Raw genomic sequence first — 27,592 nt, 5'->3', positions numbered from 1 at the left:
TCGTTCTTTACCTGGCTAGGCATTTCTCAATGTAGTTTAGCATGACACTCTAATAGAAAACTTACTAAAATTACCAAGAGAGAAACCAGGACAGTGGGGAGTACTGGACAATAGCAGTTTGCCAGCACAAATATTGGCGATTTCATTGATTATCATTTCCAGCGCTGACTACATGTATCGTAGGGAAAAAGCTGACCTGGTTAAGGACTTTTCCATTTCTAACTATGATCTCTCAGGGAATGTGCTAAAGAAACAAATCGTTCTACTGAATCATTTCAAGAATTTTACAGCCAAGAAGATTTATTACCATAAAACAGGTCTTGGAAACAAGAATATTTGAGGAGACTCAATAGCTATTAAATCAGTGTGGAAAACATGATGCTGAAGGAATTGCATATGCCTGACACATGTTCTACCACTTTTTCTTTTTTTAATAGCAAGTGTCTATAAAAAGCAAGTCTGTAGAATTACTTAAACTTTTCAGACAAAAAAAGAGACACAGGTATAAATTAAAATTACATTCATATAAGTAATAGAAAAATTATAAATAAAGCACCACACAAAGGCTATTTGATAAACTGGAGTCATCAATAATTTCAAAACCTATGCGTTAAAATCATACTCATCCCTTAGTAAGCTGAGACGTTTTGCAGACTTAAAGATATTTTAAAGTTGAGTCAACAATATATAGAAAACCTCACGCAATCTTTTAATGAGTCCACTTGTTAGCTGGTGTGAAACCAAATTCAGAATAATCTTGGGTTTTGTTATTACAATTGCAATGTAGATACTGTTAACACATAGTACATGCTCTGTTCAAGACAGTTAAAAGCATCTATCTTTAAAATTTGCCACCGTCTACTACAAGTGAATCGGAAAGATGAGCTGTAAGGCTTGCTATCTAAAATACCACTGAATAACATCCTGCTTTCTTGACCAAAATGGAAAAAAAACCTCCTGCGCTAAGCCATAAATACATACAGTACTCCCAAGTAAATGGTTTTAATATATTTGAAAATACTCAGCCAAAAATACAGCAGCCTTAAAGTAAGGTTAAAACTTTTCTTAGGCCAACTGGTATTATGGTGAATACTAACAAGCTCTGGAGCCCAAAAACCCTTTCCAGCCCTTCTTGCCTTCCTGTAGGTTGGTCTGACTCTTCACATTTTATCAGAAAAGGTCTAGGAAGAGATAAAGCCTTTCCCTACAAACCTCTCCCCTCCACATCCTTGGACCATCACTGCTACAACAGTAATAATGCAATTACACGACACAATCTTGAACTACTTTATGCCCTGACAGAATGATGAGAAAGAGAGAAATGGTCTACCTAATGCAACTCACCCTGAACCACATGGCTTGAAATCAGGTAACTCGGAACAGCTCTACAAACTGCATATGCTACCCTCACAGTCAAAGTGAGGGAAAACTAATTGCCTTCTTAATTAAACGGCTGTCTTATAGAACACTTGTCCTGTAGTCTTACAGGAGAGGAAAATGAGCATTCTTCTTTGACTTACTTTTTGGATTGTCCTCGTTTGCTTGTACAACTCAGTCACCACTTCTTCTTCTGCAATACAACAAAGAAAAGACAAATTCTGTTGAAAAAAGTATTTGCTTGAACTGAAGTTTCTCATTATATTGTTAATTAATGCTTGAAGCTTACTGTTTGCTTTTAGTCAGCACTGGAAAATATTTCCATCGTTCATTTCTGTTTCTCTGATTTGATTGCCAGAATACTTCTGTGACATGAAACTGCTCTATCAAGAGGAATTGTGGAGACTGCCTCGTGATTTGAGCGTAACATTGAAGAACTAGAAATAAATTCCAAATCCTATTGCAAAGTTTTACCAAAGAAATTCCTCTTAGCCATAGAGAAAGTGAAGAAATGTAAAGAAGGATTTAATTGCTCTAAGAGAGCTATGTAGTGTCTTGTTAGACTCTATGACTGTTCCTTGTTGGCCTCCAGCACCTACTTCAGAAAGGTGATGACTTTCCCTTGGTCTTGGGTCGTATCTGCTAGCCCTTTGTTTCAGGCACCCTAAAGACACTTCAATGGGTGTTGAATACGAACAAGTAACAAGCGATAAAGCAAGATGAAATGGCCTCAAGTTGTGCCAGGGGAGGTTTAGATTGGATGTGAGGAAAAATTTCTTCACCAAAAGGGTTGTCAAGCATTGGAACAGGCTGCCCAGGGAAGTGGTGGAGTCACCATCCTGGAGGTATTTAAAAGATGTGTAGACGTGGCGCTTAGGGCCATGGTTTAGTGGTGGACTTGGCAGTGTTAGGTTTCTGGTTGGACTCTATGATCTTAGAGGTCTTTTGCAACCTAAACGATTTATGATTCTAGGTTGGCCATTATGTCATGCTCTGTGCTTTGGATTCAAATCTGTAAAAACAGAGAAAGTATATCCATACCTTACTGGGAATTCATTAATGTTTTTGTAGTGTTTTGGAAGATTAAAACAAAAGAAGCAAGCAACCAAAAAAAAACAAACAAAAAAAATCTACTAAGTGGAGTTACGAAAGTATTGTCCTTAAAAAGAATGCTCTCATGCTACATTCTCTATTTAGCTACATAATTAGCAAACCTTTAGCAGAAGCAGCAAAAAATTCCTCACTCCCTTACTATGCCAAGTGGTGACCTGGAACTACTCAATCCTCCATAAAGAACTGGTATGCTCCAGATAATGGAATAACTAAATAACAGGGGACATACTGGAAAATGAAGTACAGAGACATCTCATCACTCAAGGTTAGCACTGTTCTTGTTCTGCTGAAAATGGTAATTTGCAAGGGGTGGGGGGTGGGGAAGAGAGAGAGATGGAAAGAGGAGGACACCCGTCAAAGAATCCTGACTCTGGCTACAGTTTGCAGCCAGGAGGGGATAACAAAGCAACAAGTAAATGCCAACATGGATTTATCATCCTGCTTAACCTCCCTATCCACAAGTCAAAGAGCCATGGGATATGGAGAAGGTACAGCAGCCATCATAGTCACCCGAGCATGCCAGTTTTCATGCTATGTCATACTGTCTTCTCCTAAATTAATAAAGGAAGCATGGTCTTCATAAACATGCTGTAGAATTGGATGGAAAAACACATCCAAAGAATAAAACTATTAATGGCTCACTACAGTGACCACACATTGATCTTAGCATGTAGTATCCAACCTTTAGCATCAGAAAAACACCAATGCATTAGGGAAGTGATCGCGCCCCTGTACTCGGCACTGGTGAGGCCACACCTCGAATACTGTGTTCAGTTTTGGGCCCCTCACTACAAGAAGGACGTCGAGGTGCTGGAGCGTGTCCAGAGAAGGGCAACGAGGCTGGTGAGGGGTCTGGAGAACAAGTCTGATGAGGAGCGGCTGACGGAACTGGGGTTGTTTAGCCTGGAGAAGAGGAGGCTGAGGGGAGACCTCATCGCTCTCTACAACTACCTGAAAGGAGGTTGTAGCGAGGTGGCGGTCCGTCTCTTCTCCCAAGTAACAAGCGATAGGATGAGAGGAAATGGCCTCAAGTTGTGCCAGGGGAGGTTTAGATTGGAGGTAAGGAAAAATGTCTTTACTGAAAGAGTGGTGAAACATTGGAACAGGCTGCCCAGGGAAGTGGTGGAGTCCCCATCCCTGGAGGTATTTAAAAGACGAGCAGATGAGGCGCTTAGGGACATGGTTTAGTGGGCATGGTGGTGTTGGGTCGACGGTTGGACTTGATGATCTTAGAGGTCTTTTCCAACCTTAATGATTCTATGATTCTATGATTCAGAAGGAAACAGAATATCTCATTAATTCACCGGACAACGATGCACGAGAAATGTTTTCTGAATGTTCATCAACTTCTAAAATCTCAATATGAAATAAATAAATCTATCATTAGGGGGTATGAAATCATCCAAGTCCTTTAAAAGGGACACCGTTAAACTTCAAGCTATTTAATTTAGCAAAACAATGGAGCTTTACGAAGCGTGTTTTTCACTAATGACCTGGCCACTATTTTTGTTATGCTTGCCTCTAAAATGCACAGCCAATATTTGTGGTTTAAAAAAAAAGACATTTCTTTTCTCAAAATATTGTTGTGAAGGAAAAAACAATCCAGAAAAAAAATAACTCAGAATACAATCAAATATACAAAGGAAAACCACACAAGTACAGATTTCATTATACTCCTCCAGATTTTAAATAGATCAACATATTTTGGAGATGGGTGCGATTTTACGCTAGCTATGCCCCTTTAAAATTGGCAACTACATTTAATTCAGTGCCTTCTTATTCCAAATTCCAAACTTCAGTTGAAAACAGATCTCACAATGGAGTCTTACAGCTGAATATACTCTAGGGGAAAATGATTTCCTTTAATTATTCCAAATTCATTTGCATGACAGTATATCATTAGTATATGCAAAAAAATATGTATTATACCAACAGAGGAAAAATTCTGTGCAAACAGTTAAAGAAACTCACATCCCACCAGTGAGATGAGCTTAGAATTTAAAGCACAAAGCTGTTGTTTTGTTTCTTTTAAAACAAACCAACCAACCAACCATAGTGTTAGTAGTCCAGAGATAGCAATTTGTTTAGATACAAATGGGGTACATGGGATCTTAACAAAAACCAACACAAATATGATTTCTTGCATACCAGATTCTCTTCTAAATAGCTAAAAAGAGCCACACAGACAACCTAGGGTAGACTAAAAATAACTGATGTAACACAACTCTCTGCAAACGACTCAAGTACAAAGAGAGGTCTTCCTACTTCACTGATCAATAACAAATAAAAGAGGAAAGGAAACACATACTCACTTTGTAACTCCATCATCAACATCGTTGTCCTGGAAACAATTCTTCTACAAGAGAAGTAGTACTTAACTACTAAAACATCTTCTGCTACTACTTTTTTTTTCTCTCCCTCTCTTCCCCCCCCCCCCCCCTCTCTGCAGTGCTCTTGTTTGAAAAACAGCCAGTAACAAATCTTTCCCATAAAACGGCATAGAAATTTTGGATCTCTTGCTCTCAGAAGAAGATATATGGTCTGTTGGAACAGGTCAGCCCTCACTCGTAGGTGGTAAACAGCCCTAAACACATACAGACTGGAGCCCTGTACATAAAAAGTTTTGCTGTGTGCCCTCCTCTCTTGACACATGGGCTACTCCCTGACCTACCACGAGGTTCTTCCTTCCATTGAACTCACCCAGAAAAATGAAATTGAGGATCTAGCTCTACCCTCAATATAATTAACGTTTCAAAATACTCCATCAATGAAATGTTTACCGCTTCCCCAAACAGCATCTGTTCAGCTCTCACAGAAGTCAGCTTGAGCGTCCTGCTCACCTCATTTTACCAGAAGCTGAAAAGGTTAACGCCACCCCTGCCTGCGGGCAGCCACTTGCCCATAGGAAAGCTTATCCACATATGCAGGACAGAAGCACTGACTGTGACTGACAGCCATGCCAATCAACATGTATGCCTCTTACTGTTGAGTATGACTGAATTCCTTTTTTCAACTCCATGAAGGACTCCATACAGATTGATTCCTAGGGCAACAAATAGGACAGATAGTTCTGCTGCTTCTGCTGAAGAATGAATATAAGCCAGCAAACCTACAGAGTGAATCCAGCCTGCCTTATTCAGGTGCCTAAGTATTCGGGGTGAGAGTCCTTTCTTGCAGCTGAATACCTCTGCAGGAGTGCAAAAAAGTCATAAACTATACACACACACAAAAAAAAATAAACCCAAACCAATAAAACCCAAACGGAAAAAAAAAAAAAATCATCCCAATTTCTGGCTTTGTGGTTAGTGTATGTGTTTGAAAGGGAACAGAACTTTCAAACCCAGTTCTTGGCAACGCATTACCGCATTGCTGGCCACAAACAAATTAAAGAAGTCTTAAGAGCAGAACTTTGATTGTCTCTCATTCCCAAAAGAAAGCCTTGTACCCCGAGCTGGATTTGGGATCAGAAATCTTAGCAACTCCTAACTTCAGAGCAACAGCTACCTACTGCACAAACCCGGTTAGGGACTGTCCTCTGGCCCACAAATTAGCCACAGCAGTACAGCTGGTACCCATACAGTTAGGCGAGCCTTCCTAGCCCCAGAATAGGGTACCATGTCCCAGCTGTCCATCAGAAACAGTCCCTGCACCATGCTAATCTCTGGACGATGCCCAAGCACTGTCTGGAAGAGTGCTGGTCAGCACAGGCTAAAACAGTGCCAGGGACTGTGCTACCAGTTTAACAAGACGAATTACAATGTCCCAGTTCCCGGAGCCACCCATGCCCTTCCCTTCTTGGTTTAGGATCGTTCTTTTTGAAACGGTTCTCTCTGTGCTTCTACTAGAAAAGAAAACTTAATTTTAACTTTTATATGAAGTAGAAGCTGGTTTTAGAAATCAGATTTATCTAGGAAACGGCACGTTTGTTTCAGACTGCGACCTTTCGCTCCGTACTTGCCCGTACATTTATCTTTTTGCTACAGAGCCCATTTGTGTCAGATGCAGCAATTTGGCCTTACCTGAATTGGTTCAATCCACTGCAATAAATATAAATATACTTATTTAAACACTTCTAAACTCTTACTTTTTAAGCTACCAATGTTTTGAGTAAATTTTGCTTCTGACCCTCTCAGTTAGCCTGCCCATGCATACTGTTTTTAAGTAAGAAGCCAGAGTCTGTACTGCTCTCAGACTGGGGGGGGGGGGGGACGGACACCCAAACAAAAAGACCCACAATACACTCCATTTTCAAATGAGAGCTGTTAATTACCAAAATTATTCCCCCAGTGAGTCCAAAGGGTTTTTGGTTCCTTCAGAAGACCCATGATTAAATACAATTATGCTCAGCAATTTATTCAGTGTGGTATCTCTTATTTACTATCATCACTCTGGTAAGAAGGCGGCCTGCATTTTCTCTTGACTTCCTCTAACTTCCAATATATTTACGAGGTCTTTTCATGTTACCTATTAATGCTAGTTATTCATCTTTTTGTACCTTAGATTTTATATTAACCCTATCTGATATGCTTTTATATTAATTTTGAATTGTGTGTCCTTGTTTCTACTTTTCAAATGACATGTAACACATGAACATGACGTACAGCTCTGCTTTGTTTTTCCTTTTCTCTTGTGCTTTTATTCTAGATGTTTTGTTAACCCTCAGGTCTCCATGTGTCCTCTTATTCCTTTGAGTATCTGCTCAAGAGATCATATGCTTAGTGGGTAAAATTATTTGAAATGCCAATTAATTAGGATCAAGTTGCTACCAATAAAACTACCACCACTAACAGATCTAAAAATCTTAAGCTCACACAGTCTTGAACTGCCTCTGCAAAATGCCATGGAACATTTACCAGCAGAACCTATCGCACAATAAGGATTATAATTTCTCATCTCCTCCACTAAGGATCCAATTCCCTAGGCAGCATTTACTGCACAGGCTCAATCATTACAAGTACATGTCATCAAGTAGGCAGTCAACATCTACAAAAGTCTCTCGTAACGCGTCAAAAATTCAGGGGTTTTGAGCATCCTACCTCTCATACCACGCACAGTAAAATTCAGTGGTGGAGACAGAGGAGGAAGATATTTGGAAGCTTGGTACATGCATGTAAATTTAAGATTATGAAAATTGTGCTTCCTTACAGTAGCAGCAGTGTTGCATGTGTTACAAACACTGAATTTTGTCAAACTATTTCCAGTAAATGTATTTTTCCCCCCCCCTCTCAGCACTAGAAATTCCCTTTGTGTAATATAAATCTTTATATTCTGCACTTTCTAGTTCAAAACAGGACCAGGTTTACCAGCCATCTTTTAAGTGTTTAGACCCTCCCTCTGCTCTGGTACAGAAGTACACTGTATCTCAGGCTGGAAAAACATTTGTTCTCCAGATTTTTTCTTCTTATTTCCGGCAAAAATTCCAAACCATAGCGAAGTTTTTGCCTTCTGCTGCCACTGAACACCAGTTGCTGCACAAGTAAAACAGAAGAAGGCCAAAGTCATGATCTTAAAACAGCTACTTTTTTTTAATCTATGATTTTCAGTTTTCAGTAGAGCTGAGTATGTTATGGGTGGGAAATTAAGGCACAGAGTGATGCAACCACCACCACAAAGTAGGGCAGTGGCAACAACAGAAGAAAAAAACCTCTAAAACTTGCAGGACAGCGTGAAAACACAATAATGCTGTTCTACCCTCCACACAAACTAAAAAAAAAAAAAAAAAAACAACAAACCAACCAACCGCAACAGAACAAGACGCTCTGACAATTATTCTCATCCGATAATGCTACAAAATACGTAATGAAGTTGACACAAATAACTTTTAAAACATTTACTCATTACTTGAGGCTATTTTTCATTTTACCGATTCCCTGTAATGTCCATTACCACATGAAATTATACCAGTTTTTTCCAAAGAGACATTTCCAGTGAAGTCAGTGGGGATTCAACAAGGCCAGGACCATCATATAAATAGAAATCAGAAAATAGTAATTCTGTAAGAAACCACGCAGGTTTATTGGATTAACAGGCACTTACAAGTGACTCACACTGACACAGCCTATAGTAATCCAATCTATTTGTTGTAAAAACAAATTCAAAGGAAATCTTAAATTTAGAAAATCACCTCTGTGGATTCTCACATGGTTGGTTTTATTATATGGAATCACATTAGCTGTTCTCTCCAAATGGGAGGACAAATAAATTAAAAGCTGAATTTTAGTATTTTTTTTTATACCATGAGTGCAGTATGTTCTTAACAGTAGTAGCTGCCACACCGAGCACAATTAGAGCAGGATAAAAGCGCCCTGAGTGGAAGTGCTGTGCAGAACACAGCAGTTTTCCTGTCCCACGATCCCGCACACACGTCGCACCAAAAGGAGTGGGAAGAAGAAAAGCCATCAAGCCACCTCACTACACTTTCCTTGGGAAAATTAAGGTAGATTGTTAGATCTATGATGGCAATCATCATGATTTCTTCTGCCTGTACACTGGTTTTGATTTCCAATTTGGTATTTCTTGGGGAAATATAACTCGTCTCTAGGGGACGTTACTAAACCTTAATATACACTGAGGTGTTCTGGTACAGACCACTGAAGTATTAATGCTTTAGTGAAATCCTGAAGGACGCATTCACAGCTCTCACACCTCCTTTAAAACAAGGCAGCAAGGAGGGAGGCTGCGACTGGTATGTAGTTTATAAATACTCCTTCGCAGCAATTAAAGAATTTGTTCTTTGGTACAATACCTCTTAATATTGCCATAAGGAATAAGAGTCTTTAAAAAAGTGTTAGTAAATATGCCATACGAAAAGGAATTTGCAAATATAAGCAAAGGTGACACCGGCCAGAGCACTATGGACCTGGAATTGGACTGTTATCTTTATCACAAATCACTGTAAAACCTGTAATCAAACACTACCCATCTGTAAGGATATTTGAAAGCCACCTATCTTCTGCCATCCTTAAATCAAAGACACTGATCCATACGCAGAGTTGTAAGTCACTGAGTATACAGATGAAAACTCATTTCTAAGAACTAGCTGCCCACTACTGAGACCAACAAAAACTTACTAAACACAGACTTCGAGGCTGAAGTGACTGTTATTTATAGAGAACTGCTGTGCAGCTCTCACCTGTACCACCTAGTTAAGTTAGATCAAGGACAACAGTACATACAAAGTACACCATAAGCAAGAGGCTCCTCTTTATTTTTTTATGCACACTTTCCTTCATGCATACGCACCCACTCTTAACAAATTTCCATTAGTGGCTACTCTACAATCCTAAAAAGCAGTACGTTACAGCCTTGGGGGAACTAAATTAGAGTCATCTATGTCAAAGCTAAAATCAGAGTGAAAAGTAGGCATATTACTTTCACCACAATAAAGATATTCCCTCAGAGAGCCCCTGCACAGCCTAAGATTTAAAAAAGCTTACCATATTCCGCATCTCCTGTGAGTTTGGTCACGACCACATGGAGCTTTGCCCAAGGACACTCACAATAAAGGTCAAAAATTATCCAGTAGTCAAACATGTGGATTATATGGAACAGTTTTAATGCACCGCAACCTACAGAACATCAGACAGAACGGGATGCGGATCCTAGCATGAAGGAGTGCAAAATAGATGACAACCAAAATGCCAAAGTGCAAGGGGGCAATGCACGATTCAGTTTGTTTGAAAGACAAGGTTAAGAAATCTCATTTTCTGTTGCAATGAATTGGGTTTTGAAAGCGTGACCTCCCTGCCCTTGTGCATTTTTCAGATTTGTTTGAGAAATTCTAGCCTCTACATTACAGTAAAATGCTATAAAATTTTCAAATAGCTAGATTTTGTGCTAACCCTAATTCGTAATCATTCTGGCCTTGCAACCATGGTGTGAAATTTACTGAGCTAGACAGCTGGGAAGGGGTGGGTGTGAAGAGTGGGGGTGGTGTTGGGTTTTTTTATTATTATTGCACTTCTGGTGTTCAACCCTTCCACTCTATGAAATCCATATTCAGAAGTCTGTAAGGATGAAGAAGATGCTTTTACTTACAGATATTTGGTCAGATTCTAAAAGCATCTGCACCTTCATTTGCAATGAATGAATTCATCTCCCTTCAAATTTACTTTGCTGACCAAAATATATGTATTTTTCCAGCCTGTAGCCCTGAGTAAGATAAAAAGTTGCACTGCTCAGAAAATTGTTTTGTCCATGTAAGGTGCTCTATAATAATTCTTATCTCTTCAGAACCCTTTAAAAGACACCTACTGAGAAATGCTTTATAATGAAACCTCTAAAGAATATTACCTGTGCTCACAGTACTATTACAAAATTAAACCTTAACTGAAGTTCTAGGAAAGGATCACCAGTTTTTCACTTAAACCTCTGGCAAGCTTTGACTGAAGCCCTCAACCCTACCTACCCATGCCTAAACTTTGTACTTTGTTTCCTATCCCAAATTAGTCATAACATAACATGCTCTGTAATTTTCGGATCTCAGTCAAACCCAACACTAAGCATAATTCTGGATGGTGGAACCTGGCTGTGGACTGAAAAAAGAAAAAAAAAAACATTGAGACAATCTACAAAATTCAGTCTGCTTTTACTACCTAAATGGGCATTGGGCACAGCCCTTAATAAGACAAAGACAAACGCATACAGTCATGTTTTATCAGTTCATGTGCTCTTGATACATGTTGGATTGTCATCATGTGGCGTGCAAGTTTACATAGAATCACAGAATCATTTAAGCTGGAAAAGACCTTGAAGATCATCGAGTCCAACCGTTAACCTAGCACTGCCAGGCCCACCACTAAACCATGTCCCTAAGCACCACATCTACATGTCTTTTAAATACCTCCAGGGATGGTGACTCCACCACTTCCCTGGGCAGCTCGTTCCAATTGCTTCACAAGCCTTTCAGTGAAGAAATTTTTCCTCACGTCCAATCTAAACCTCCCCTGGTGCAACCTGAGGCCATTTCCTCTTGTCCTATCGCTTGTTACTTGGGAGAAGAGACCGACATAATCTACCTACAACAGTTTTATTACACAAGTACACTAGAAAGTCAAAGTCGTGCTCAATTTCTTATACAACTATTGGTCAACTTCTTACTTCCCCCTTCCCCCCCCAAATCTTCTACTCTTAACAGTACTTTAAAGGTCACTACCCCCCCCTACATAACAAGAACTATGAAAAACAACACTGGGCTGTTTCATGGATCATCTCCCAAGGTAACATGGTCAAAGGCACACGATGTTACTGTATTTCAGCTTCTGTAGTATTTTCTTTAGCCAGGTACAAGTTGTCTCAGTGAGAAAACATGATCTTGTGCATGTCCCATTGAAAAGATTAATCTGTTCAACACCTGATGATTCACTCACCCACATGTTAGAAGTCCGTAATAATCATGAAAATGATTCATTCCGTCCGTAAGAATAATCACCTGGGATACCAAAGTCCTCTCATCTTTTCCAGAGCTGGTAACTGCTTTCTTACGCAAAGCAAGTGGATGGCAGGCTTTCCTATTATGGCATGGGTGACATGAAGGAACGACAGATATGGAACTGGGCCCTGGTAGTTTTATAAACAATCTAGATAATAATAAAAATACTTAAGAGTTAAGTTTGTAGATAACCGAAGTACTGGCAGAGGAAATAACACTCCATAGTGACCTGGTGGTTGAAGACAACAACTGATTTTAATCCTAACAAATCAAAGCCACCCATGTTTGAAGAAGGAACACGGGCTACTCCTCCGTGACTTGGACGCTTTCTACCCAGAAAAGGGCTCTGAAGCAATTGCACTGAATCACCCCGCTATGGACTGCCAGTGCAGGGCAAAGACACATTAAGGGCTTGGCTGATGACATCATCTTTCAATGTTGATGAAACAAATCGAGCTAAATTCTAAGCTAGAACTTCACGTCCAGTTCTGATATCCACACTGCAAAGATGCCAAGGTACTGGCAAGCATTCAAAGGAAGACCTCAGAAAATAGTCGGTCTGGCTGGGATACAGACTTCATGACACTAGGTCAAAGGTCTCCTGTATTAAGAAGATGAGTATGTGACCTTGTTTTTATAGGTACTTTGAGAATACGACAAATAATAAACAACCCTGCGATCCTTGGAGAGAAAGGCACAGCAAGATACTACAGCTGGAAGCCAAACAAGCTCAAATTTGAAATAACTTGTTTCTTTTTAGCAATAGGATTGTTAAATATTTACCACTACTTGGTGTTAGGAGTAGAGAGCTTTCTGACAGCACTCAAAGATGCACTTCTGTGGAAAAATTCTCACCTTCTTACATACAAAGCCAGACTAGATTACAGGCTTGGTATTTAGATTCAGAGACAGTAATCTAAAAATTTATTAAAAGCTAGCTATGAAATCCTAAAACTAGTATTTAAGTTTATTTGAATGTTTAATTTTATTGTTACTGCTAGGTAATGCTTCCTGCTGTATGCTGCCTAAAGATGAACTGTGCTCTTTTGACTTGAAAGAAGCATTATAAAGATGGTTTTCCCCTCAGTAAACTTATGCAAGAATACAAGCATGGAAAATACCTGATCTACTATTTTTCTTTCACCTCATCACTTCAAAAAGTAACATCGAAGCTAAAGACAGAAAAGAAAGAAAATAAAAGACCTTAATTTAGGGGAGAAATAAATGGTAACTTAAATTGTGTATTATTAGAATATGATGAGAATTTATGTAAAAAGAGGACATTAGTTTAGCCAAAAAAGCAATTAACAGAAGTGAACAGAGACATGCTTGCTGCTTTCATGACACAGCTCCCTCCTTCCAGCCCTCCTATCATCCAAACACTTTTTATTGCCATCCCTTCTGTCACTCCAGAACCTGAATTTTTGACTGAAGTTGAGATAGTACTTGGAGGAATGAAAGTGGACAGTACACACAGTTCAGTAATTCAGTAAAAGATAAGACTTTGAGAAGCACATACTCTGCCTCCACGGCTGGTTGTGCCAGTGCGCACAGAGCCCATCAGTAACACCTTGCATGGAGCATACCGAGAGGCAAGGGGAACAAAAAGAACAAACTGATCAACATCACAAATGTGTCCTGATAAATGAGTAACACTAGAAGAAACACTGTAGGAGAGGAAGATTGGTTTTTCTTGTTTCTCAGCTTCAGAGTTCAGAATCTGTATCCTTTATTTTCTTTTGTGTGTCAAGAAACAAAATGAAAAGCAAGCACTAGTTTATATTCAACCCTTGATCTATACTGAAAAATATTATTCTAGAAACTGCACTGTAAACAGGATGTCTAATAGTATTTATGGAAAACTCACAAGCTGTTCTTCAAGAACTAAAGAGAAAGTCGCGTCTTGTAGGTATTCAATCTTAAATATTTATTATTTTTTATTTCGTGCTAGGTCCTAAATCTTCAAAATCTCTTCTACAAAAAGAGATTCTGCCTTCTGTGATACTCAGACAGCTCAGGAGTGCAGGTCATTCCTCTGTTTTACTCACTGTCACTCTACTGCCCTTGCCACAGGGATCTTAAATCATATCCCCTCTGAAACAGTCAGTCTTCCCTACCACATACAGCAAGTGAATTTACACAGTACTGGACAAGGCACCATCAGCTACCCCTTTTACTTACTTCTATTTCTGTATTTTTAAAAATTAATTAAACAGAATAAGGCATAACTGACTCATTTTTAATTCTGAGTCATCCTGAATCTGTGGATTCCTGTGTCAGACTATCTGTACTCTGAAGAAGGTATCAGAATATGGCAATTTCTAATCAACTTAAGAATCAGGAAATTCACAAAACAGGCAAGAGTAACTGGTCACCATTTTCATTTCATACTGAAAAAAATTAATCAAGCCCTCTCTATTGAATATAAGAAGAGTTTTGAACAAACAGAGCGGGTAAGATAAGCCACACTGTTTCACATAAGATAAAAGCAGGGAAAGTTCCTTCCTGGCTTGTCCCATTAGAACTACAGACCTTGAACTTGGAGAAAACAAAAATCCTCTTGACAGCAGTAAGAGATTAGGGCAAACTCCTTCACACAGGCCTGTGCTGGGGGCTGTGCATACAACAAAATACAAACCACATCCTAAGTATGTACCAGTTCTGCTCCTGATGTCAGGAGGTAAAACTCTTCACCTTCTCCTTACACTTCTATTTTATTCCATTTTAATATTCTGTAAAACCAAATATATTGGTTTTACGTAATAATTGCTAGTATGTCATTTACTCCATGGGATTGGAGTTTAACTCCTTAAGGATGCAATTCCAGCAAAGTAAATGCATTCCAGGAGCCTGGAATACTAGTATTTCTGGGGAAATTACCACAGAAGTATTTAGCACAGTGTTTCTGAACCTTGTAATTTTGTGACAAGACTCGAACTGCTCAGCATTTTTCTTAAAATTCTTGTTCCCAGAATTACCAGGTTACGTAACAATCTCAGATGCCAAGAATGAAACATTTTCTAGTCTCCAAGGTAGCACAGAAATGCCTGAAATTTGTCTGACATTCCCCCCCCTCTATAAAAACCCAGAAGACACGTATAAAGAACACAAAATGTTATTTATAAAGTCTCATTAATTATCAATTATTGACATACTAGTGGCCTGATTGTGTCTGAATACTTGGTCAGGAATGTTGTTGACAGTTTCCATGCATTCCTGTCAGCTCTTCTTTACCAAGGGAAAGGAAAAAAGAAAAGAAAAAAAAAAGTACTGTTTTGCATCACAGTTTTCCAACCTTTTCAAGATCACAAGTACCTGATGTTATTACTAAAGTAAGTATCTATGGCTTTAATAAAAAACATGAATTAAACTAAGATGTCTCCTTCTGAGATCACTGCATCAAGCACTATCAGATGGGCACACAGAATAAAATCAGCAGGAGCACTTCCCCATGAATGATAGCAACATACAGCTCTGTCAATTTATTGCTTTAAGTTTGTTATGACTCTGGCCCAAAACGACTTTCAGGAGAAAAGTAGCTGGGACACTTAACATTTATGTTTTACGTAGACATTTGCTAAGGAAAAAAAGAAGGCATCTTAACTATCCGCTCACAATTAAAGAACGTTTATATGGTCCACAAATTTTGTTCAAATACACAAGTAGATTTTAAAAGATTAACACACACATTCAAAAGTCCAAATCCTATGTAACACTTAAATATATGTGTCTTAAAGTTATTGTAAGCAAACAGCAGAAGTAAGGACGACTGTGAACCTATGGCTACAATTCTGAAAGCTATGAGATAAGCTGGATGTCCAATGCAGTATCCAAGCTTCTCAGCTGCTTACAAAAGTTTGCCTTACGACTCTATTTGCTATAGGTGGCACACTGAGCACCAAGCCACCTGTACCTACCCCTGCATCAGGACAAAGAAACTGGAGAAGGCCCCGTTTCTGGCACTGAGGGCAAGAGTCACTGCATAACCTGCATCAACACAGCTAAGCTGTCTTTGCCTGCAGCACAGGGTGTTATCCACATCCCCAGCAGGAACAGACCTGGCCTCCTGCTGCCCTCAAACTGTATGTTGCTTAGGAAAACACTGTTGGCCAAGCAGTGTCAATGAGCATGCTAAATAAAGATTAATAGTGTGGATGACCACAGGACACTCCAAACCCACTAAACCCTTAGTTTACTAGTACAGGCACAGCTTGTTTCCACATAGAGCACCAACAACCTAGCAGTGATCTACAACCTAACAAAAAGGGTAAATGACCAAAGAGAGGCTGATTCTGCCATGAAGTCCAAGATGATACCCACGGTGGACTGGACGGCACATATGCAGCCTTTAAACCTCAGTGAAGTGTTTTCTGCAATAGCAGTTTCATTGTCTACTTTACCAAACACTTTTCCAGGCACTGGAATCGCGGAAGTTTCTTTTCTCTCCTTCCCAGCCTCTTCATCCCAATTTCAGACCCAAAGCCTCCAAAGTGTTTTGCACAGGCATGTGGTACAACTAAACTTAGGTCTTTTGTAGAGTTAAGCAGGGCTCCAAAATGGATCCCTCTGCAGAATTAAAACCTCAAATTGCAGTTCTGTTCATCTATATTTTAATACAGTTCGTGCGCTGGTATTACAGTAGCATATGGCAGTGTGTATTTTTTAAGTTGCAAGAGCTTCAAGGGAGAGAAGCAGTATCATTCTAAAAAATTGCTTATATACCAAAGCAAGCTTCTTTTCAAGTGAGTTATACCTAAGTCTTTAGGATGCTAATCCTCTTCTACCAACACAAATACCCCTCCACACTGAGCACAAAGTTCCCTTTGCACAATTATCTTTAGACTTGCTTTTTATGGCAGAACACCAAGAAATAACTACGAAGGAAGCCCAAGTTCTCTGTTTAGAACGACGATGATAAAAAGAAGAGTAGATCTTACTTCTTGCTGTTTGAAATTATTCCAGCAATTAAGAGACTCTGGATAAATCTCATCTCACTTTAGCTCTCTGAAAATCAGATATCCAGATGAGATTAATCTTAATCCAGTTGGATTAGATGGATACCGCCTTTCACGATGCAGGACAGGTGAGATGAAGCCCTCGACTCCAGAGGAACCAGAGCTCTGAAGATCTGCAGAGATGGTATTTGCATTACCAAGCTGAAAACGAATTACTGTAAACAAGACACATATTGTATCACTGCCAACACCTCAGCAGAATTTGAAATCCTGCATCAAGTGTCTAAAATAGAAAATACTAGAAACATCATTGCTGAAAAAACCTTAGGACCCTACAGAAGGTAAAAATAGCCAATTTGAAGGAAACAAACTCTGAATAAACACAAACCTGATTATTCACTGATTGCTGAGTAGTCTTGCCTCATACTTAAGACAGTGCAGAATAAACATCTTTTTTTTTTCCCCAGGCCTCAATAACAACAACAAATCCTTACCATTGATTTCAGTGAGATTTCTGCCTGAGCAAAGGCTACAACTGCTTCTCATGATTCTCAAGGAAATGACCCCAACAACTGAACTACAAGTTACTATATCCCAAAAAAGTTGAAACATTCCCCTGCAAGTTGTAGGTGAAGCCTTGTTTCAAAACAGTTAACTCAGTTAACTGTACAGCCCTCATCTGTGGAACAGACAACTCCTCGAGTGAGTATTCTCCCAAACCACAAAAATTTTGTGTTAATTTTTCTTAATTCTTGGCAGGCATTAACTGAAAACATCCCTCATCTTCTCTGTCCTGACACCATTCCTGAGCATTTGTATTCCATCTATGCTTATTTGATGGGAACAAATTAACAGCATGCTCTCAGCATCCTTCAGTCCTCCAGAAAATATTATCTTTCCCCAAATTAATATTAATAACAAGAGATCAGTGAAAGTCACTGCTGAAGCAAGCACCTGCTTTCAGCCCTAGCCTTGGCATCATTTGGTGGGCAGAAGAGCATTTCAAACCTGCTAGAAACTTGAGGTCAGCTACCATTCAGCTGAAATAAAACCCGGCACTACATTATGTAATCTACATAGTTTTTAGACCAGTCTGCATTCTTGCAGAGCCCCAAACTGAGGAAGCTACAGACAGAACAAAAGGGAACAGAAAAAGTTCATTAACCTCAGCCCAAAGGCTGCTTACGAGTCTGTATATGCACACTTACGCAGTATTGTCCATTCACCCACACAAACCTGAGCTTGAGCATGCATTCTCATAATGTTGAAGGTAAAGCACCACAAAATTTCCAGCGAGTCAGATCAGTCACTTGGATGAACAATCACTAACAACTAATATGCTAAAAGATACACTCAGAAGGGTTTGATTTTTTTTTTTTGGTAGTGTATGAATAACTCCAGACTGACACAAACTCCTCTTAAAAACTCAAAAACAGCTCAACTGATTATTGCCACTGACCGTACGGAACAATCAGATCGTGGTAACACACAAATGAAGTCTGACCTTTAAGGATAGATTCATCTCACCCAATTTCTTCTGTTGAAAATGTCAGGGTTTTCCTCATTCATTTAAGCTCTTTCTACAACCACCGTGGAGATGGGCACTTCCGAAGAACAGCTGAGCTCGTTGATCCCATCCTGTCATGGCCATCTTACACTAGTGGAAGAACTGCTCTGTAGCAATACTTGTCTCTCCACAACTTTAAAGAAAGTGTCTGTTTTTTAGAGGGCTATGGTTAAGCACTGCAAAAGTTATAGTTTACACAGGGCACTGGCTGGTCATCAGTGCATCTGACCGCTGCGGGCAATACTGCCATCTCACACCTCAGCCACACAATTCAAACTCAGAAAAAGTATCATTATTACTACTTTCTCCAGACCTCCCAGAGGCCTTGCAGTGTCAACAGTGAAATGGCATCTATATTGCTAGAAATACAAGCAATATCTGATTACATCTCTAGGTTGCAGACTTTTCACTTATTTACTTTTAAGAGAATGAGGAAAAATAGGCGGAACTACCAACCACCCAAATCACACCAAGCTGTTCCTCGCAACCAACATTACATTATCTTTACGTTTAACTTTAAATTCCACTCTCATTTTACCCTTTTAGGTCACCTGCTAAACTACACCTTCATTTCACCCAGAGAGACACTGGCAACTCTTACAACCACATGGAGATGCTTGCAGTAGGGTGAACCAAACTGCTCTTTCAACTTCACTGGCTGGGGGCGGTATTCACCATTAAACATTAGCCTGGTGCCATTTTGGCTAGTGTAGAATATTCCAGCAGGATGAGAGCCACAACCCCATACAGAGAAATTTTCCGGTAGGAACCGCCTCACATTGTCTGACCAACCTGAGTATCTCAAAGTGCACGAGAGTTCACGAAGCTCAAACCCTCTTCCTTCCAACAAAAGCACAGTAAGAAAGAAAAGATAAAGACAAGTTCAGCAGGACAGAGAGGCTTCCCAGTTCCAGCCTGAAGGAGATGACCACAACCATGGCCCCATGAAGGCAGCTGACAGTTACCAGTGACAAACATCACCTCTTGAGATTAAGGTGGCCAAACTGGAGGATTTCAGAGACAGATAAAATTCTCAGTATTGTCAATGTGATATAAACAGTGCATTAAGACACCATTAATTACCACTTCAATTCTGAAAACCCACAAGAGAAGCAAGACTTGACCCAGTCTTTAACTGTGTACAGGATCTTCACTGCTGAAGAATGACTGCATTACTGATTACAGTGCACTCAAGGTTCAGTATTTGAAGCATTAGTTTCTCTATTTTTAGTTATGCAACTAAAAAAACCACCCTGCTTGAGCAGGAGAGATGGACCAGATGACCTTCGTTAGATCCCTTTTAACCTCAAGCATTCTGTGATTAAAAGGAAGCTTCTTTAAAGAAAACAAAAAATAACATGCAAAAAGGTGAATGTTTTTTAGGGGCTGACAGCTTGCTAAAGACTGCATATTGCATATGGAAGAACAGCGTAAGTGTAACTTAAAAAAAAACCACCAAGAAACACACACCACACAACCAACCACCCAACATTAAGAAAGCATGCAAAAGCGTGCCCTTCAAAAAGTGAAGTCATACTAGGACGCCAGGAAAAAATAAAAACTTCAGCAAACTAAATGCAAATTCGTTGTATATCAAGCTAAAAAAATAGAGGACTGATGTGCTAGGAGAAAATTTAATCAAATGCACCAGAAGGATGAAGCTTATCAGAAAGTCTGCTGGGTCAGTAGGTGATAAAAAGGTAGAAGGCATGCTCAACAAGACAAAGCCATGGGGAGGGGGAAAAACCTCAAAATTACTTCTTTGCCACATGAAAACCCAAATGAATTCACCATTCAGTACATAACAGTTTAGGGAACTTCCAGCACTGGAGTTTGCCTGTAGAGTGGACAAGGAAAGAGGATCCTCTCCGGTCAGTTGAGAACTGTTAACTGACAAAGCCTACCAGTAATAAAATAGCTGGGAGCACATGTACTCAGCCAGATTTCTAGGTAAACCAAAATACTAAAAATGCCAACTGATGGACTGCAATATACAGGTCAAACACATGAGGGCTCTGAAGGAGCTCTGATTAATTGGGTACTGGGAGACCCCCAAAATTACCAAACTTCTCTAACAGCTCTTAAAGAAAACTCAGCTGTAGTGCAGTAGTGAGGAAGGTCTTATTAATTAACAGTTAATTAACATGCTAAGAACATATCTGTTTATACACACACAAAAAAGCGGACTCCTATACAGATTTAACTTAACAACAAATTATGCTGAAAAGGATACAGTGTGAGATCACAGGTCTCAAAATATTAAGTAAATCAAAGCAGTTATCCTCAGTCCTTTCTTCCAACTAGTTATTATACAGTGTGACTGGGAGAGAAAACCAAAGATGAAATTCAAGTAGATTAATGCAAGGCCCTGCATTTGGAAAAAACCAGCTAACTAGACTTAGAAAATGACGGGTTCTAAATTAGTTTTTCCTGATTAGGAAAGACCTTGAAGTCACTGTAGATAGCTTTATGAAAATACCATTTTCACAGGGGTTGATAACAGGAGCAGTGCAAAAGCAAACAGAATTTCAGGAGTAATTAGGAAGGGAACAGAGACCGTAACAGGAAGCAGCAGTGTGACACTGCGACACTGCATTCGTCTGCAGCACATTCACATCCTGAACTCTGCACGCTGTTTTGGTCCCCCCATCTTAGAAAGGAGGTAACACACCAGTGCACAGAACAGCAAAGACGAGACTTAGGGAGAAGCTTGCACATGAGGAGAAATGAAATCAAGCAAGATTCCTCAGCCCGCAAAAGAAAGGACTGAAGAGAGATCGGATAGGGATATACAGAAGCACTACACCAGCAAGAGACAGGGATATCACACAAACACTTTACAGCAAGAAGCCGCCTTTTTCACAAGGTGAATATGTAACCTGTGTAATTTGCAGCTCTAGGACATCAGGGACAACAAAATGGGTTCACATTAGACAAATTCACAGAAGCAAACACGAAGCTGTGATACAGGCTACGGCTCAGAACTCCCTAACTGCAGGTTGCTGGAAGGACGCGTGACGATGCCGTGGGAAGCAGGATAGGTTCCCTCTTCTTGCACACTTCCCTACGCGGCAGCTACAGGCTACCATCAGAAAAATGATTTTATGCTGCAGGTCCTTTTGATCTGACCCAGTTTTCTTCTTACTGCGTTAGCTGTTTGCTATGTTAACATTAGAAAACAAGAACAAGTAACAGTTCTATCGCTAAGGTCATTTCCTACACTTAATCATCTAAAACCAGTGCATATTTATGATTGTGGAGATTTAACCAATTGCTTAATTTCCCTTATTCAACACTATTTTCTATACACTAGTAACGCAGAGAATGATAAACCAGTTAAGTTCCAACGAAGTTACTTTCGAGAACAAAACTCAGGAAATGAAAAATGCTATGCTGTGAACAAAGTAGGTCTGGCCCTTTTAAACATTAAGGCAACCATCCAGAACGGCGAATCCCTTCCCCGCCACATCTTTTTCAAAGGTGAAATTACAAATATGCAGCTGATGAAGAATGACACTGTATCTTACACATGAAATTACCCATTCCTACAAAGATTTTTATAGCGATTCCACATTTACAAGCGTACCAAAACACAGTGAAATTACTACAAATTCAACCGTGCCACATGCAAAAGCGGGCATACCCACTTTTACTGTTGGCAGGACTTAGTGCAATTTCAGCTCTTCTTTCCACGGGGATCTGTGCTGGGATCTGTTCCCAGCACTCTTCAATGAATTCATAAATGACATGAAAAGGGCTCAACAGTGAGATGACAACATCTGTTGATGATACTAAGTTATTCACAGTAGCAAAGACAGTAAATGAGTAGGAAAAACTGAAAAAGGACTGCGTGCAGATTGCTGACTGGACAACAAAATACACCAATGAAATTCAGTAGTGAAATTCATAAAGTATCTCAATGAAATTACGTGTGAAGTAGGATTAACCGGGGGTGGAGAAAGTGGTCCTAACTTCATGTCTACGTCAACAGGCTCTGAACTGACTCATAACTTGGAGCAGGCTGAGGTCTAGAAAATTATGATTGTCATGGAGATAGTAGATAGGGATGAATTATTTACATCTCTTCCAGTACAAGAAGGATTAGGATTTTAAATGGAGTTCAGGTTCAAAACTTAACAAAAGAATATGGTTCCTCACTCAACGGGCTGCCATGTTACTCTCTGGTTCCACAGCTTAAGTATTACACTTCCTAATACTTCTCATGGCTTGAAAGGGAGAATTAACAAATTCTGAAGACAAGTCCAGTAAACATCGTAAAAAAAAAAAAAAAAAAAAAAAAAAAAGACATCCAGCTCAGTAAATCACCATACTACAGATGTCCGGACATTGAAGAGCATGCAGAAGGAGGATCTCCTATGTTCTCGTTCTGTTCCTGTGCTCCTCAGTTACCCACTTTTGGCCATTGCTGGAGACAAAATACTGCTCTAGATGGGTGTACGAGAACAGCTGCTTTTCTAGTCTTACATTCATTACCTCTCCGTGAGTCATTTTGTCTAGCACGTGTATAATGTCCTGAAGAACTGTCAAGTGTTAGCACCTCTTCCGGGCCTGTTACAAATATCCAAACGTTCACTGTGGATAGCAATTTAAAGCCACGTTCCACGTCTCTACCAAATATGATTCTGTAATTCTGAAGTCTTTATTTTTTAATAGCAGGAAAAGATTAACAACCTAACATGAGGAATTCAAATCACAAAGGGGGAGTTGGAAATACGTATTAACGCAAACAACTCTACCGCTATAAAAATATTTTATTAGTTATTTCATTGATTCCAAAGAGAGCTAAACTGGTCCTAGAATGACGACAAAGTGGACTGACCTTTCTATTCTATTCTGGACTTTTTGCATAGTTTGTCAGGGAGAGTCCCCTGAACTACGCTGAAAAAGCATTACCCAAAACGCACAGCAGTAATAGCTGGCGGGGAGAAACGGATCTTGTGACTAAGTAGAGACATCTAGTAGATAGTTCTATTTGCAAAACCATTAAAATGGCAATGCTGATTTGATCCCCATAAACCATTCATCCACCTAAGTACAACAAAATAGTTCTCTTATTCTGAAAGGGTGCTGCGATTGCTGTCACTGGAACTGCTCTTAGAGCAGGGGCCAGGCAGTCGGGAAGCTACACACAATACAGCAGAATACAATGCATTTTACTGGAGTTTCACATTTTTGCAGTGGTACTGATAGGCAAAAATAGTGTCCCGTATTGATGCATCTGGAAAACCTTCATTATCACTTTTGGGCAGGTGATTTTAACTCTCTTCTCATCTCCAAGGAGACACAGAGCAAAGAGACAGTCCTAAAAACCATAAGACACACAACTTCACATAGTGTCCTGGTGACCGATATTCCCCAGAGATCATTCTTGTTCTCCAGGAAGGTGAAAATCTTTTCTACAACATCTTAATGAGATGTTTGATGGGTCTGCCCAGCCTGATAATACCCTAAAACATCCAGAGATGTAGGGATCAGGTCTCCAAAATAGAGCCTAGGCAAAAAGGGCCATTTGTTATTTGAGTTCCCTCTTCTGAGAACTGGAAGGTGACTTGCTGCTTATTGCTCTTTCCCTACATTTCCTCTACATTTTTACTCTAGGCTCCTCTTGCTGGAAGGAAAAACTCCCTTTGAAAAATCCCAACCTGAGAAATTACCTGGATTTCCAAGCAACAACAGGCAAGTGTTATCTATTCTAGGAAACAGTCCAATTTACTTAACAAAACAAATGTATATTTTAATGACACTTTTAGACGACCACACTGTAATTGACTCTTCTGATACAGTGATTCCATTTTTCCCCTATTTCTGTACCATCAGAACAACTGTATCAGAATAATCTTTAGAGAATTACCGTATCACTATTTCCCATTTTTTTCCCTTTCAAAAGGACATCGAATTACTCCAACACGGAGCATAACAAATCTTCTGTTACAGAAAGAGGAGTACAAAGAAAATTTTACTTTTTATGGCTACATACAGCACTAATTCTTAATAGAAATTGTTTTTGCAGCCTTGGCTAAGTTGCCATGTACCAAATCCCTTTAAGAAATTAAAGTTACTGAACAAATCACTGCTCCTAAGTTTCTACTGCCCTTCAGTCCTGTAAAACATCTCAGGGATAAAGATTATTAAAACATAAGCTAAATACAGAACGTTAGAAATCAATTCTGCCTAGCCACTGTATTTTCTTTCACACAGTCCAGCTGCCTAAATTTAGCATGCATGTTTTTATTTCTATTAGAAACTATGTTAACAGACTCCACGTGGCTCTCCAGTAACCTTGATACTGAACCACAGGCTTGTATATGAAGCCTGGAAAAATTGCCGGGGTCCAATGTCCGAGTTAGGAAAAGGAGGATGAGCAAGTGGGTTGTACCAGTAATAAGTGCAACTCCACTTAGCATGGGAAGCTCTGGATTGCGAATGAAATATGGACAAAGAAGCGTACGTGAGTTTCACATATAAATAAATCTAGTTACATAATTAAAGTTTCTGAAATGTTAGACATCTAGGCAAAATTAGCAGTCCAGGCTGAACCATCAATGGAAAGAGAGACGTTCCTTTCTACAGGTACCTTTTTAGAGGCAAGCCATCCCCTTCAAGGGGGTCTGGAATAGGTCCCTTCAGGGAGCTGTTCATCCTACCTGCTTTTCACCACCTGTTTCAGCAGTGCCTGTAAATTTAAGTTTCATGAGAAGAATCTCACCCACAGTATTTGAGGTACAACAGAAAAACACTGAGGTGATTGCATGTGTTTAGTATGTTTTCTAGGGGTGTCCAAGATGAAACTTCTCCTCTGCGTACACTCTTAGGAATCCTGCCCTACTTCACGTGATCGCTACCTAGCTATTAGGTTAGTCTTGCACAAATACACACATACACTCCTGCACAACTATCCACTTCCATCTTGGAGAGTTACTTATGCTTCTTGGAAAGCAAGAGAGTTGGATCCACACACACCGACTACCCTTACCCTACTTGCACCGTGTCTCAATGTTGCATCATCTTCACTGTGCTTGGTGCAGATACTTTGCCAGCATACTCCTTTCACATGCTAAAACAGTATTTGCCTCCATAAACCTTTTCCTCAGCTCTATACTGAAAGGAACTGAACAGCCTGAAGAATTACTTCAAAAACAACATCAATTTGGCAGTTAAGCCGCGATGACAACGAACCAATGAACTGGAAATCAAGTTATTAGGGTTGAAAACTGCAGTTGTACTCAGTTGGTACCTACGAGTATTAGCTTTTGAAATTCTGTAACGGCTGTAAAAGGTAACAGTCGTTACTGGATAGGTTCTGTTTGTATTCCCTCAAATCACAAAGCTACCATCATGCAATTCTTATTTCTTCTTGGACCCACCGTATCTAAAAACAATGATCCTCTTGTGCTGTGGAAGGGATGGAATGTGAAATCCCATCCACATCCCAACAGAATCCCACAAACATTTTGGCAGTAAAAATTTATTATGTAAAGCCCAGATGGCATCCCAAATATTTCTACTTCAAAATTTAGAAATCCTTTTTTTGCTTAAAATAAACTACAGAAAAGCATCTCGTCTAACATCAACTATACAAAAGCATCAAGCTAGGTAACCAGACTTAACTGAACAGTTATTTGGACTATGAGAAGAACGTGAATGTGGCTTTCTCCATTTAACTTCCTTGTCAGAAATGAGTAATATTTTTCTATTCAAATGTATTTGAATGACTGGCAGAGAAGGAAGATATAATAAGCAGATACATCCAGTAATGTATTATACTTTGAGAAGAACTCTTCCAGTTATCTAGAGCCTAACAGTTTTACCACAAACTTTGGTAGCAACATTTCAAACTTTCAGAACCAAATTTGCTGGTTTTGTTATTCTAACGGAGTTCTTTTGCTTACCTTTTGGGTTCTCCACTATGCAATTTCAGCTCTGAATCTGGGAATGTGGTCTTCAAAATGGTTTTAGCTGCTGCTTCACCAAAGAAGCTAAACCCGATTATCAGTTCGGTTTCAACATCAACTTAATCACTGCATACCCTTTAAGCTATGGGATAAAGATCGATCCTTGATTCTGACTGTCATTTTGCAGTGAGCCCACTCCTACATTCCTTTTATATCTATCACTTCACTGAATGCCAAAGAAATCTCAGTGTACTTGGCACGAAGGCTGCACTTCCTATATTTATGCTCCCACTAATGTATGCTCCATTTTAGTCCTTACCAACTTAAAATCATCTGTGAGGAAAGACAGCATAAAGCGCAAAACAGTTCATGCAACTGTTTTACTGATACGAAATATTGTTCACCCACATTGCCTTTCCATCACCATCTTTCTCCTGGATTTTCTGTTTAAATATACCCAAAAGTTAACACAGAAGGATCCATGGTCTTTTTTTTTTTTTTTAAGTGAATAGTATACAGTCATAATAGGATTGTTGCTCCTTCTCAAACTTGCAGTACCTCCAGAAAATAAATCAGTACTTTTTAACTGTACTACCTTAACTTTGCTGGCAGAAACACATTTGATTCTTCCAGACAGATGAAAATGAAGTGCTCTCTCCAGGCAAGAATTCCTTATATCTGGCACAGTAACACTTCATCCTTTTTAATTATTCCACAGGTGGTTGCCTTGGAAACTGCCAAGTAGCTCTTGGATTTGAGGGATCCAGCATGAGAAAGTAACAAGCCTTTGTAGCCACGGCATTCGAATCCACGTTGGCTGCAGCAACAGGATTAACAGAACGGTCATGAAAACCTGAAAGAGATGGTTAAAATTAACAGAGATTAATTATATTGCTCAATTCTTCAAAAATAAAATACAGTGAATGTTGATAGCCCCTTAAGAGTGGATACAAACTAGGCTTCAGAGAAACACTGCTTATGTAGCTTTCCAGCACAGCACTGAATTTCACCTTCGGGAGGACAGCACTAAAATGTTGATGCCGAAGGAGCTCATCAGTTCAGCTTTCAAGATCAAGTAACAGGAGATTTTCCTCTGCTTCAATAGAGACCTTCCTAAGTGTCTTGTCAAACTGCCTGAAATTCAGTGCTATTGTTTTTCTTTGAATAAAAATAAAGTAACTATAAATAGCTCTCATCACGAATGCTGAATCACTGTATTTTGTATCATACAGCAAAT

The 27,592-nt window shown here is 39.5% G+C and overlaps 1 protein-coding gene across 2 annotated transcripts in view; it reads right to left on the bottom strand.

Annotated features, from left to right (window-relative positions):
• The window catches only part of LOC143164689 (endonuclease domain-containing 1 protein-like), a 172,803-nt gene that overhangs the window by 123,778 nt on the left and 21,433 nt on the right, over positions 1-27,592 (bottom strand). For both annotated transcript variants that reach the window (XM_076347643.1, XM_076347706.1), the window contains exons 2-3: positions 26,951-27,208; positions 1,521-1,570 (exon numbers count right to left, since the gene is read on the bottom strand). The gene's annotated coding sequence lies outside the window, so the exon portion shown is untranslated. The remainder of the gene's footprint in view (positions 1-1,520; positions 1,571-26,950; positions 27,209-27,592) is intronic.

The sequence above is a fragment of the Aptenodytes patagonicus genome, chromosome 1 (genome assembly GCF_965638725.1).
Source record: "Aptenodytes patagonicus chromosome 1, bAptPat1.pri.cur, whole genome shotgun sequence".
NCBI lineage: Eukaryota > Metazoa > Chordata > Aves > Sphenisciformes > Spheniscidae > Aptenodytes > Aptenodytes patagonicus.
The sequence above is the reverse complement of the archived record's forward strand: the minus strand, read 5'-3'. Positions and strand labels throughout refer to the sequence as shown.